This window comes from Puma concolor, chromosome B4, assembly GCF_028749965.1.
Source record: "Puma concolor isolate L17-30 chromosome B4, mPumCon1.1.hap2, whole genome shotgun sequence".
Lineage (NCBI taxonomy): Eukaryota > Metazoa > Chordata > Mammalia > Carnivora > Felidae > Puma > Puma concolor.
In genome coordinates this window covers 33,123,067-33,135,865 of record NC_141673.1, presented here as the reverse complement: position 1 = coordinate 33,135,865, position 12,799 = coordinate 33,123,067, and positions in this window count along the sequence as shown.

Genomic DNA, 12,799 nt, shown 5'->3' with positions numbered 1-12,799 from the left:
CTTGTGATGATTTGGTGACCATCTCAGTAAAGTCAATTTTCACGTAAAATATATATTCCTTTTTGGAAATCATTCTCCCCTCCCCTCTCTTCTCTTTAGATTTCTCTTTTTCTTTCTTTCTCCCTCCCTTTCCTCCTTCCTTAGCAATTTATGCCTGCTTTTCACTTTCATATATCTGTGCTGATTTATACAATTTTGAGTTTGTGATGAATATGGCACACCTCAGTTCTCTTGTCATCTATTTTTTCCTTATACTTTCATTTATATTTTTCCACTTCTCTCTTTTACTACTTTTCCCTCCTTTTTTTTCTCCTTTTCATTTTGTCTTCTATATTTTTCTATACCTCTTGTGTCTTTCTGTTCTGCAGGTTTGCTCCATTTCTCCCCTATCTTCCTCTTTTTTGATCCCTTCCTTTTTTAGGTTTTTATTTAAATTCAAGTTAGTTACCATACAGTATAATATTAGTTTCAAGTGTACAATATAGTGGTTCAACACTTCCATACAACACCTGGGGCTCATCCCAGCAAGTGATCCCCATCACCTATTTCACCCAACCCCCACCCACCTCCCCTCTGGTAATCCTCCATTTGTTTTCTATAGTTAAGAGTCCCTTGCTTAGAAGGGACTTTTTCTTAGAAGAAAAAACAACACCTTGAAACCATCTTACTAAGTTTTGGAGAAATATACTAAAAAATTCTCTAGCTGATGAACATTCTCATTTTCATATTCTCTTCAATTAACATGATGCAAAGCTAAGTTGTGGTAAGAGTTGCATTTCATTTCCATTACATAGTTGTGTTACAGGCCTACAGAAATTCACTTTTTAATTATTTTGTTATTAAACACCTGGTTCTCTGCAAGCTCTTTGTAAAATACTACTTTCCCACTTGCAATTTCAATTAACATATAAAGAGACTGAATGTATACTAAAATTAATTTTATTATTAATAAATGATAAAGCAGAGAGAGAGGGAGAGGGAGAATCTCAAGCCGGCTCTGCTCTGTCAGTGTAGAGCCCGACATAGGGCTCAATATCACAAACCATAAGATCATGACCTGACCCAAAATCAAGAGTCAGACACATAATTGACTGAGTCACCCAGATGACCTCCCACAAATTATTTTTATTAGCAATAATCAGAATGGAGATTTATTTCCTTTGTCACTATACATGATTTTTAAAATAATTAATTTTCTCTTAGTTTTATTTTAGCTGTAGCAGTCTAAAAATGTGGCTTATTTTATTTAAAAAAATCAATCAACATTTAGACATTTTTAAATTACATTTTTAAATTTTAATAACTTATTTATCCTGCAAAAGTTATTAGAGTGACTGACTTTATAACATGGAAGATGATTGCAACATGATGAAGTTAAAAATAAAATAAACATAGAAATAGCATCTTGCTTATAAATAAATGCATTTATAAATAAAAGAGACATAAGTTAGGTAGATAAGAAATATATATATGTGAGGTTTAATAAAAGACAACTTATATATAACATCTTTCTAAACTGACAGCATTGAACAGAAAAAGAGACTTGCATTAAAACATATAATATTGAGGGGCGCCTGGGTGGCGCAGTCGGTTAAGCGTCCGACTTCAGCCAGGGGTCACGATCTCACGGTCCGTGAGTTCGAGCCCCGCGTCGGGCTCTGGGCGGATGGCTCAGAGCCTGGAGCCTGTTTCTGATTCTGTGTCTCCCTCTCTCTCTGCCCCTCGCCCGTTCATGCTCTGTCTCTCTCTGTCCCAAAAATAAATAAACGTTGAAAAAAAAAAATTTAAATAAAAAAAAAAAACATATAATATTGAACTTAGGAATAAATTTAACAAATGAGGTAAAAGCCTTGCACACCAAAAACTATAAACATTACCATAGATAAATAAATAGAATAAAGAGGACAGAAATCAATGGAATCTTGTATCCATGAATTGGAAATTTTAATATTGTTAAGATGTCAATGCTACCAATGTTATCTACAGATTGAATGCAATCCCTACCAAAATCCCAATGGTATTTTTGGCAAAAACAGAAAAATCCATTCTAAAATGCATATTGAAACTCAAAGGTTCTCAAATATCCAAAACAATCTAGAAAACAGAAATCAAAATGGGAGATCTTACCTTTCTGATTTCAAAATTGACCACAAAGCCACAGTCATTAGATGGAGTGTGGTGTTGACATAAAGACAGACAGGACAGAAGAGCAGAGAGTACAGAAATAAAAATTTGCATATATGGTCAAATGAGTTGACAATGGTACTAAGATCATTCAAGAGAAAGGGCAATCTTTTTAACAGATGGTGCTGGGAGAACTACATGTCCACATGTGAAAGAATGAAGTTGAACACTTCTATCATATACAGAAATTCACTCAAAATAGATGAAAGACTTAAGTGTAAAACAATTATAAAACTGTAAGGACATAGAGGGAAGTTTTGTGACACTGGATTCGGCAATGATTTTTTGGATATAACATTTGGAGCTACTGGACTACATCAAATTTAAAACTTCTGAGCAAGCAACACAATCCAAAGAATGAGAAAGCAATTCACAGAATAGTAGAAAATATTTGAAAATCATATATCTTATAGGGGGGTTAATATTTAAAACATTTAAATAATTCATACAAATCATCACCAAAAAAAGCAAACAACACAATTAAAAAAATAGGTAAAGGACTTGAATAAACATTTCTCTAAAGAAGATATACAAGATCAATAAGTGTATGAAAAGATATTCAATATCACTAATCATTAGAGAAATGTAAATCAAAACCACAATGATATGACATCTCACCCTCATTAAGATGGCTACTATCAGAAACAGAAAATAAAAAAGGCTGGTGAGGATGTGGGGAAATTCAAACGCTAGTGTATTAGTAGGAATGTAAAATACTGAAGCTGCTATGTAAAACAAAAGGCAGATCCTCAAATGTTAAAAATAAAATTACTCTATGATCTAGCAATTTCATTTCTAAGTACATACCTAAAAGAACTGAAAGGGACTCAAGCAGATATGCATGGACCCATGTTCATAGCAGTATTTTTCACAATAGCTCAAAGATGAAATCAACCCAAGTACCTAACTAAGAATTACTGTATAAAGAAAACGGGGCACCTAGGTGGCTCAGTTGGTTAAGCATCTGACTTCAGTTCAGGTCAGGGTCTTGAGGTGAGCTTGAACCCCACATCAGGCTCCCTGCTGTCAGCCCAGAGCCCATTTCAGATCCTCTGTTCTCCTCTCTCTCTCTGCCCTCCCCTGCTCATGTGCTCGCTCTCTTCCTCTCTCTCTCTCTCTCAAAAATAAATAAACACTAAAAAAACATGTGGAATACATATGCAAAGGGATATTATTTGATTTTACAGGGAAGGAAATTCTGACCCATATAACAATATGGATGAATCTTGAAGACATTATGCTAAGTAAAATAAGTCAGGCACAAAAAGATAAATTTTAAATGATTGTACTTACATGAGGTACTTAAACTAGTCAATTTCATAGAAACCGAAAATAGAGTAGTGATTGTCAGGGATCAGGGAAAGAAAGACCAAGGAGCTCTTTTTTAATGGGTATAGAGTTTTAGGGTGGGAAGATGAAAAAAGTTGTAGACATGAATAGTGGTGATGAGTGCACCATGCTGCTGAACTATTACACTTAGAAATGGTTACAATCATAAATTTTATGTTATATATTTTACCATAATAAAAAAGTGCAAAAGTAAATATTAAATCTTTACTGATATGATGAAAAAAATCAAAGGTGAAAAATTCTAAATATTTTTCCAAGTGTAAGGTATTTTTAAAATCAAAGCATCAAACATATATGCTGTTTTCTGTATGACATAGTAATGGTCTGAAAAACCATGATTCTTGTTTTTGATTTTTTAATTTAATTTTTAATTAAGTTTAATTTTGTTTTTTTAAATTTATTACCATTTCATCATAAAATAATGGAATAAAAATATTGCTTCTTTAAGAATGTAAATGTCTAAATACAAACCTAAGTTTTATTACTTCTTTTAACAAAAAAGTTTATACTTTGGGGCGCCTGGGTGGCTCAGTCAGTTGAGCGTCCAACTTTGGCTCGGGTCATGATCTCACGGTTGGTGAGTTAGAGCCCCACTTTGGGCTCCGTGCTGATGGCTCAGAGCCTAGAGCCTGCTTCGGATTCTGTGTCTCCCTCTCTCTCTGCCCCTCCCCAACTTGTGCTCTGTCTCTCTGTCTCTCAAAAATAAATAAATGTAAAAAAAAAAATTTTAAGTTTATATTTTCATTGTCAAAAAATATGAATACATGAATAAAAAGAATAAAATGTATAAATTCCACCACTGTTAACACCTTAAGGGTATATCCCTTCCTCCAATCTCTTTTTCATATATATGTGTGTGGTGTGTTGTGTGGGTGTATACACATATACACACATATATACAAAATAAAATATTACTCTCTCTAAATATAAATACAATTTCCTGCATGTATATGAAGATTACATGTATATATGCATATGTACAATATATGTACTGTATATGTGTACACACACATATACAAAAGAGAGAAAGAGAATATTTAGTTTTGCAAGATGAGAAAGTTCTGGAGATAAACTGAACAATATAAATGTATTTAACACTATTTAGTTGTACACTAAAAATGATTAAGTTGACAAATATGTTCATGTGTATTTTTATTACACATTTATTCAGTTTAAATTCTTAAAATCATATAATAAATATATTTTTAAAATGCTTTCAATGGAAGATGAGTTTCAAAAATCATTGAAGTAATCATTTATTAAAAGAATATATCTTCACAAAGAGTCCATGATAAGCTTTGGAATTCATATTAATATTATAAATCAAAGTCTATATGAAAGAAATTTCATTTTGTTTTTTCCTTAAATTAAACTTTTTTATTGTTTTTTGGTAAATTCAGAGTAATTTTGCCAAATAACAAACTTACTGTTTTTTGTTTGCTTTACAGAAGGTAAAATATTCTTGATAATTTCATTAAAAATGTGCAGCATTTCATGTTAGACATCATAGCGTTGACTAAATAACAGTGTCTGTTATATTCAAAAAGGTGAAACATTAACACTTAAAAGCCTCCATCGGGGCGCCTGGGTGGCGCAGTCGGTTAAGCGTCCGACTTCAGCCAGGTCACGATCTCACGGTCCGTGAGTTCGAGCCCCGCATCAGGCTCTGGGCTGATGGCTCAGAGCCTGGAGCTTGTTTCACATTCTGTGTCTCCCTCTCTCTCTGCCCCTCCCCCGTTCATGCTCTGTCTCTCTCTGTCCCAAAAATAAATAAACGTTGAAAAAAAAAAATTAAAAAAAAAAAAAAAAAAAAAAAAAAAGCCTCCATCAATAGATCCACCGACAGACACCTCACTCACAAGCAGCTTCAGGGAAAATATATATGAGCTATCTTAAATTTCTTTAAATATGTGAACCCTGACATCAAAAAACAATTCAACAGGATTAGCAAACTATATTTTGATCTTCCAAATTTAAATGAGTTTCTTATTTATCTTTATATTCAAACACTAAAGATAAGAGCCTCAGCCCAGTTATCTATTAATGAATTGTTAGTGATTTCCATGAAAATAGAGTAAATGGCTTGAGAAAAATTTAATACTAATCCAATAGCACTGACATCTTTGACTCAAGAGAATTTGATTTTATTATAAACAATAAACTGTTATACCAGAAAGTATTATTTAAAAACATCTTGGGGCGCCTGGGTGGCGCAGTCGGTTAAGCATCCGACTTCAGCCAGGTCACGATCTCACGGTCGGTGAGTTCGAGCCCCACGTCAGGCTCTGGGCTGATGGCTCGGAGCCTGGAGCCTGTTTCCGATTCTGTGTCTCCCTCTCTCTCTGCCCCTCCCCCGTTCATGCTCTGTCTCTCTCTGTCCCAAAAATAAAAAAATAAACGTTGAAAAAAAAAATCTTAAACTACTCAGAAGTGTTTTCTAACTAATGTTAACAGTTTATGAATTAAATAAACATGACTTAAGAGATCACTTGAACTCCATTGCCAGAATAATACACCTTTTGCAGGTACACAAACTATTAAAGCACAACATAAAAAATAAACAATACACTTCCTAAATTAAAATAAATATATACATATATATAGAAAATAATGGCAACAAATTTCCAACCCAAATGATTCGAACTGCTTCTGGCTTTCAGAATTGCTCTCTGCTCTATATGTCATCTATGAATGTTATGATACATTTCTGGATAGAAATAAGTAGTTTAAAGGGTTAATGTATCAATAAGGCTTATATTAGATGTAAGCTTTTAAGTCAGATATGAAAGATTTTAAAACAAATAGTATTTTTAACCCTAAAGTGACAATGACATAAATTAATTTGTTGTCAAATATGTTGTCAACGCACTAAACATTCTAGTGTAAACTTTAAAAACTTAATAATTTGTGATATATGTTCTTTCATGGATCAAAAAATACTTCAGTGAATTTTCAAATTTAAGAAAATACAAATGTGTAAGAAAAAAACTATGCACCTCATGTGGGCAAATAATGTAATTTCACATAAAATGATGTCAAGGCCATGCTCAAGGCCAAAAACACCTTTGGAATAATTTCATGTTATTATGCAGGGCAGGAATTCTTTGCAATAGGTAGAGGTTTTATTTCATTATAGAGAGTGGAAAAAAAGTGTTAAAATTTATACACCAATAGCCAACCTTATTGGATCTTCTCTTAGACTGGTAAGAAAGCTGAATGTGATAATCATGAAAACAAAATATTCTTCCCTATTGCCAAATTACTGAGTGCAGAGTTTCTGGACAACCATTTCATAGTATTTTCTAAGCTTTTTGAATGTCTTTTGACACCAGTGAAATACAGGATGTGTGATATTTCTTTTGAGGTGAGAGAGTTTTAAAACCATGTACCTTTAAATTTGTGAAAAACAAAAACAAAACAAAAAAACTTCATAAATCATACACTTCAATCCTTTTTTTCTTTACTCCCTTGTTTGGTGTGTTTCCCAAAGTCACTGACAGAAAATCTACAATCAACATTTTTAGTGTGTATTCATTTCATAAAACCAAACTATGCCTTCATCTGTGGAAAAGCCTAGAAATATGTATACTTTTATATCATGTTATCCAACCACACAAAAATTTTAATAACTATGTTAAATCATTGTGTGAGGTACTCCAAGTGATAAGATAATTTAAAAAAAAATACTAACCATTCCTATAAGAACTTGGAAAATACAACAGGAAACTTAAAATCAATCAAATAGGTAAAAATTGCACATAAGGCAAACCATGCTATAACATAAAAGAGTTGTAAACAAAGTGCAATTAAGAATTCAGGGGCACCTGGGTGGCTCAGTCGATTACGCCTCTGACTTTGGCTCAGGTCATGATCTCCCGGTTTGTGGGTTCCAGCCCCACATCAATCTCTGTGCTGACAGCTCAAAGCCTGGAGCCTGCTTCAGATTCTGCCCCTCCCTCCTTGCTCACTCTCTTTCTCTCTCAAAAATAAACTTAAAAAGAAAAGAAAAAAGAATTCAAACCAGGGAGGCAGCTGGTGACTCAGTCACTTCAGTGTCCTACTCTTGGTTTAGGCTCAGGTCATGATCCCAAGGTTATGGGATCGAACACTACATCGGGCTCCACACTCATAACGCAGCCTGCTTGGGATTCATTCTCTCTCTTTCCCTCTGTGTCTCTTTCTCTCTAGCTCTCTTCCTTTCTCAATAAGTAAATATTTTAAAAAAGAAAGAATTCAAACCAGGGATTTGGTAGTCACTAAATATATTGGGGAGCAGCAAACTTGAGAAGAAAATAAAATTACTTCAATAATGGTAGCAGGCTATATCCTACTTAAAAGAGCAAGGTCAAACCTATTTTTCACCAGTGGAGTGAAGAACCATAGTGTATTAGGGAAAGTCTCATTCAGTCTTTTGAAAATAGCCATGAAAAACACACAAGGGACTTAGAAACTATTAAAATGCTTCTAGTTCTCTAGCATATTTCCCAAATTCAACAGGCTATGAACAACATCAAAAGGCCTTTACAAAATCATGCAGAAGTTCTCAAATATGAAAAGTTAATCTCTAAGAAACTGTATAAGTAGATATGCCAGTAACCCTAGAGAACATTTTACAGTTTGCACAGTGAATCATGTAGTTGGTTTAATGAAATATACCAAATCTGAAATGACCAAGTCATTTTTATTTATTTTTAATTTTTTAAACTTTTATTTTAGAGAGAGTGAGTGGGGGAGAGGAGCAGAGGGAGAGAGAGAATCTTAAGCAGGCTCCACGCTAAGTGTGGAACCTGACATAGGGCTTGATCCCATGACCCTGGGATCATCATCTGAGCCAAAATCAAGAGTCAGATTCCCAACTGAATGCACCACACAGGCACCCCACCAAGTCAATTTTAAAATGTATTAAATAAATGGGGCACCTGGGTGGCTCAGTTGGTTCAGCATCCAACTCTTGTCATCAGCTCAGGTCGTGATCTCACAGTCATGGCACTGAGCTCCATGTCTGGCTCCACGCTGAGCAGAGCCTGCTTGGAATTCTCTCTCTACCCTCTCTCTCTGTCCCTCCCCCACTTGCTCTCTCTTTCTCCCTCTCTCTCTCACAATAAATGAATAAACTTAAAAATAAATAAATAAATAAATAAATAAATAAATAAATAAATAAATAAAATAGTATGAAATTAAGAAAAAAGTGATTATCAAACAAGTTTATGCTCTCTAGTTAGGCTATAAGAACCATCAGTCCTTCTATAGAAGTCGTTTGAACTATGAATACACTCCCAAGTCATCATTCTAAATATTTTAATATGCTTACAGGAAGTTTTAATTATTATCCAAGCCATTTCAAATTCAATTTTACTGGCCAACCAAAAACACCTAACCTATCATTAGTGGAAAATTTCTCAAGCATTCTAATTAATAATGTACTCTCAAAGAATAAATATTTGATCCAAAAATAATTAAATAAACAACTGATTATAACCATAATAAGAAAATTGGAAAGGTAGCCCACATTCAAAAAAACCACCTTTCAGAAATCTATAGCATCTGCATGTTGCTTAATTTGTCAATAAGGAGAGTAAAAGGCCCCATAGTATTAAAACTACAAAATTGTTTTCATAATTTTATTAAGGAGATGGGATATTGTTTCTTTCCCAGATAAATTTTATATTTTAGACCAGTTTTAGGTTTATAAAAAACTAACAATTTTACAGTTCCCATATACCACCTCAACTAATTTCTCTATTATTAAAGTTTTACAGTAGTATAGCATACTCATTGTAATTAGGGAATATTGACACATTATTAACTAACTTCTATAATTTATTCATATTGCTTTAGTTTTTATATAATGCTCTTTTCTTGTTTTAAATTTTAAGAACTCATCTAGCATCCCACATTACATATATTATCTGTACCTCCTTAGGCTCCCCTTGATTGTGACAGTTTCTTACAGTTTCATTGTTTGATGGCCTTGAGAGTTGTGAGCAGTACTAGCCAGGTGGTACAATGTCCTTTAATTGGTATTTGTGTAATGTTTTTCTCGTGATTTAGCGTTGGCTTATGAGCTTTGCAAGATAGATGGTTTAGGTAATGTATTTTGTCTCATCATACCAAGAGTGCATAAAATAACATGACTTACCATCGTTTACATTAACTTGATCACCTGGTAGAAGGACTGCTAAATTTCTTTAAAGTTTTTTGTCTTTTAATTCCTTTTTTTAGTGTACTCTTTAGAATGAATTCACCATGCACAGCTTATACTTATGGAGGCATTCTTCACCTCCTTGAGGGTAGAGTACGAAATAAATTATGTGGCAATTTCCCACAGCTTTTTCTCTTCTCAGTTTATATCTTTAGCTGATTATTTATGTTAGTATGGACTCATACATATTTATTTTAAACTTCAAGTTGTCATGTAGCATTTATTCATTTATTTTTAAAGAGGTATTTTTTTAAGTAATCTCTACATCCAACATGGGGCTCGAACTCACAACCCCAAGATCAAGAGTCATATGCTCTACCAACTGAGCCAGCCAGGCATCCCTATAATCCAACAATTATTTTATTGTTTAAATTTCCCAGCTTTGGACAATGGGGCCATTTTCAGTTGCCTCCTGTGTCCATTTGACATACCCTCATTGTTGTGGGATTTTTTAACACTTCCTCATTTTTTACAACTATCAGATGCCCCAGACTAATTTGTATGTTTCCTACTCTAGCCTACAATCAGCCATTTTTTTCCAAGGATACCTGGTGAAGAACAATATTTAAAAATAATATCTGGGTGCTAAAGGTGCTCATCATTACTGAGATGTTCTTGCCTCTTAGCACTCTAAGCTAACTGAGCAAAGAAATATATATGTGCATTCTAACCCAGGTATATACACACATCTAGAACATATCTATACAAGAAATGTAGTAATCTGTGCCCACAATAAACTACAGATGAGTTTATACAGATTCCTTCTACTACACTCCATTACCAAATGGTTTATTCTATCACTCTCTCACCTGGTCCAGGTAAGCAGATCTTTGCTCATCTGTCAACTCAAACTCCAATCATGATATTCTTGACACCAACCATTAGCCATTCATTCATTTAATTGTTTAAATCCATTATACATGGATAGTGGTATCAGAGTTGTTAGTAAGTACCCCAATGGAGACAAATTTATCATCTAAAGTACAGTGCTCACGTACAGACTCTAATTATCTCCAGAATTAATTAGGTCAGCATGTTTTACCTCCACCCCTCTTTGAGTGAGACTGTTTCATAAATTTGCAATAGAGTTAGATTGTTTGTCCCTTCCACATTATATCCTGGGATGCCTGACCTCTAAAAAATAAAATTATGCTTGTATACATTAGGGTTCACTATGTAATGTAAATTTTTATTGTGTTAGCAAATGTATAGTGATATGCATTCACCATTAAAGAATTACAAATAATAGCTTCACTGTCCTAAAAACAAAACCCCACCTCTTCTCTTTCCCCCTGAAACCCAATAAACCAGTGATGTTTCTACAGTTTATAATTTTGCCTTGCCAGAATCATACAGCATGTATTCTCTTCATACTGGCATCTCTCATGTAGCAATATGCATTTATGATTCACCCACGTCTTTTCATATTTTGACAGCTCATTGCATTCTATCACTGGGTATTATTCCACTGTATTGATGCATCCATAGTTTGTTTATTCATTCAATAACAACTGAAGGATATATTGGTTGCTTCCATTTTGTATTAATTATAAAATTATAAAATTATAAAATAAAGCTTCTATAAAAATATAAAACTGTAAGTAAAACTTCTATAAAGATTTACATGCTGGTTTTCACAAGGACATGATTTTTCAAACCAGTTGGGTAAATACCAACAAGTGCAATTTCTGGATCATTTTTAGCTTTGTAAATCCATGTACAATGGTCTGCCAATGTGTCTGCATCATTTGCATTCTCACCAATAATGAATGAGAGTTTCTAATGCTTATACCTTCACTAGTGATTTATATTGTAAACTTTTTGGATTTTAGCCATTCTAATATGCGTGTTGTACTAGTTCATTGCTATTTTAATTTACAATTCCCTAATAACAAATGATTTTAAGCATCTTCTCATGTGCTTGCTCACCACCTGTATATCTTTTTTTGCTGAAATGGCTATTCAAATCTTGTGCCCTGTTAAAAATTGGGCTGTTTGGTTTTTTCTTGTAGATTTTAAAGGTTTTTTTTGTTTGTTTGTTTGTTTACAACTTTTACATATAAAGTTTTATCACATATGTGCTTTAAAAGTATTTTTCCTGGGTGCCTGGGTGGCTTGGTCAGTTGAGCATCTGGCTTTGATTTGGGGTCATGATCTCATAGCTCGTGAATTCGAGTTCCTCTGTGTTGACAGGTCAGAGCCTGGAGCCTGCTTCAGATTCTGTGTCTCCTTCTCTCTCCCTTCCCAACTCACACTCTGTCCCTGTCTCTCTCTCTCTCTCTCAAAAATAAATAAACATTAAAAACATATTTTTTCAAAGTATTTATCCCAGTGCATGGCTTATATTTTTATTCTCTTAACAGTGTCTTACTTGGGGCGCCTGGGTGGCTCAGTTGGTTAAGTGTCCGACTTCAGCTAAGGTCACGATCTCACGGTCTGTGAGTTCGAGCCCCTCGTCGGGCTCTGGGCTGATGGCCCAGAGCCTGGAGCCTGCTTCCGGTTCTGTGTCTCCCTCTCTCTCTGCCCCTCCCCCGTTCATGCTCTGTCTCTCTCTGTCTCAAAAATAAATAAACGTTAAAAAAAATTTTTTTTAAATAAAAAAAAAACAGTGTCTTACTTATTTAATATTAATAAAGAACAACTTGGGGGACCAAGATGGTGGAACAGCATGGAAGTTTTTCGTGTGTCTTGGATCCATGAAATACAGCCAGACCAACACTAAATCATCCTGCACACCTAGAAAACTGATCTGAGGATTAACACAACAATCTGCACAAGCTGAACCACAGAATTCAGCAGGTACACAGTGCAGAGAGGTGAACTGGGGGAGAGAGAAGCCGCAGAGGTCAGGGAGATGCTTTTGCGTGCAGAGAGGACGAAGACAGTGGGGGAAGGGAGGAATATGGGAAAAGCATCCCCCCAAAAGCAGCTGGAGAGAAAGTGAAAAAGTGGAAACAGCCTCAGGGACTGAACTAAAAAGGGAGAAAGGAGAAAGGAGAAAGAAGAGGATTTAAATTCCATTAAGACTATAAACAGGGGGAACACAGAGTCAGAAACTCCACA